Source organism: Babylonia areolata, chromosome 2 (genome assembly GCF_041734735.1).
Source record: "Babylonia areolata isolate BAREFJ2019XMU chromosome 2, ASM4173473v1, whole genome shotgun sequence".
Lineage (NCBI taxonomy): Eukaryota > Metazoa > Mollusca > Gastropoda > Neogastropoda > Buccinidae > Babylonia > Babylonia areolata.
This window is the reverse complement of record NC_134877.1, coordinates 24,560,233-24,562,732: the sequence shown is the minus strand read 5'-3', so window position 1 is coordinate 24,562,732 and position 2,500 is coordinate 24,560,233. Positions and strand designations below refer to the sequence as shown.

The 2,500-nt window shown below is 44.5% G+C and overlaps 1 protein-coding gene across 1 annotated transcript in view; it reads left to right on the top strand.

Moving 5' to 3' along the window:
- LOC143277109 (PDF receptor-like) overlaps nt 1-2,500 on the top strand; it is a 333,041-nt gene that overhangs the window by 300,241 nt on the left and 30,300 nt on the right. The gene's annotated exons all lie outside the window — the stretch shown is intronic.

The window sequence follows — 2,500 nt, the reverse complement described above, 5'->3', positions numbered from 1 at the left end:
ATGGCAAACGATAGTGTGATCCTGTGACAAAATCCTGTGGAAGAAATCCACTCTGATAGATACACAAATGTATGCACTCAAGGTCTGATTAAGGGCGTTGGGTTATGCTGCTGGTCAGGCATCCGACCAGAAGATGTGTTGTAACGTATAATATGGATTTGTCCGAACGCAGTGACGCCTCCTCGAAAATCTTAACTCCTTCATTGCCGAGGAAAAACAACAATCGAAAGTGGTGTTTCAAGTCGTGAATCAACATCCAGAAAGATTCAGCCGAAAACTGAGAAAAAAAAATGCTCTGTAGATGTTTATCCCACTCTGGATCAAATGTGTAAATTTCCAGGGTTATTTCCCCTGCATTTGGTGATGATGATGATGATGTCATCGGTGACGTCACCATACCCGTGAACTCTGTGGGCATAGCGCTCAAGGGGTTAAACTGAAACTGAACTTGCGGTTAAGAATTATTGAGGGTATTTCGTATTATTTTGTATTTCTTTTTCTTTTTCTTTTTTTTTTTTTTATCACAACAGATTTCTCAGTGTGAAATTCGGGCTGTTCTCCCCAGGGAGAGCGTGTCACTATACTACAGCACCACCCATTCTTTTGTATTTTTTCCTGCGTGCAGTTTTATTTGTTTTTCCTATCGAAGTGGATTTTTCTACAGAATTTTGCCAGGAACAACCCTTTTGTTGCCGTGGGTTCTTTTACGTGCGCTAAGTGCATGCTGCACTAGGGACCTCGGTTTATCGTCTCATCCGAATGACTAGCGTCCAGACCACCACTCAAGGTCTAGTGGAGGGGGAGAAAATATCGGCGGCCGAGCCGTGAATCGAACCAGCGGACGCGTTACCTCTAGCTAGACCACCACTCCACTAAATTGGTAAGGCACTGGACGTCTGATGTAGTGTTCTCACAGGTGATCATGGTGCGAGGCCACCGTTTCGACATGGTCTTGTGGGGAAAGGGCACTTTAGTCCGATTTGGTTTCACTCCACCCAGGTATGAATGGGGACCTGACTTTTCGGTCGTCACTAAGATCTTCTTCTTCTTCGTTCGTGGGCTGTTACTCCCACGTTCAATCGTATGTACACGAGTGGGCTTTTACGCGCATGATCGTTTTTTTTACCCCGCAATGCAGGCAGCCATACTCCTTTTTCGGGGGTGTGCATGCTGGGTGTGTTCATGTTTCCATAACCCACCAAACGCTGACAAGGATTATCCTTAACGTGCAGTATTTGATGTTCTGCTTGCCGTATACACACGGAAGGGGGTTGAGGCACTAAGCAGGTCTGCACATATAATTATGTTGATCTGGGAGATCGGGAAAAAAATCTCCACCCTTTACCCACTGGGCGCCGTTACCGAGATTCGAACCCGGGACCCTCAGATTGAAAGTCCAACGCTTTAACCACTCGGCTATTGCGCCCGTCATATATAACCGGTTCTCCCTAGCTCATTCCATTGCTCCTGTGTCATCTTCGTAATTAATTTTGTCAACATCCTTTCCGCAAAGCAATGTTTCCCGGAATGAAAAAAAAAAAAAAAAAAAAGTTGTTCGCGTGTCGTATATCTGCATCTGCACACCTTTATTCTGTTTTAATCCCAAGTTGCAGAGTGCGGACATTGGACGTAAGCCTGTGTGTAAAATAACCAGAGGAGGGTTGTTGTTTTTTGTTTGTTTGTTTTTTGTTTTTGGGTTTGTTTGTTGCTGGGTTGTTGTTGTTTTTTTTTTGTTTGTTTTGTTGTTGTTGTTGTTGTTGTTGTTTAGGTTGTCTAGACAAGCCGTATTGTAAGCCTCGTTCCCGTGTATCTTATCCGTACACCTTTATTCCGTTTTAATCCGGACTTGTGGACAGAGGACATTGCCTCCTAACTGGACGTAAGCCTCGCGTAAATTAATCAGTGGAGGTGGGGGGGGGGGGGGTTGTCGGTTAGAAAAGCCTCAGTGTAAGCTTTGCTTCTTGTTTGGAATCAACTGAATGATTCACCCCCCTAGTCTCTTGCTGTGTTATTTTTAGGGTGTAATTAACTTTCGGTTTCGGGTGCTGTGTGGGCGTGGCTCTGTCTGGGTTCATTCCCCTGTGTAATTACCCCCCACCCCCACCCACACCCACCCCAGATTGTTTTTTGTTTGTTTGTTGTTTTGTTTGTTTGTTTTGTTTTGTTTGGGTTTTTTTTTGTTTGTTTGTTTGTTGTTGTTGTTTGTTGCTTTTTGTTGTTGTTTATTTTATTTTATTTTTACCTAACGGGCGCGTTGGCCGAATGGTTAGAGCGATAGCTTCTTGCTTGAGTTTCTTGAGTTCAGTTCCCGGGTTCGGCGCCCCTGGTGGGTTAATGGTTATGATCTCCCAGGTCAATATATGTCCAAGCTTGGTAGTTAGTACCTAGTACCTGGGTCCCTTTCCTGTGTTCTGGCATGCAGAGGATCAAATATGAACGTTGAAAACCATGTGATGCATGTCAGCGTCCCGTGGGTGTATGGAAACAAGAACGCAAATTG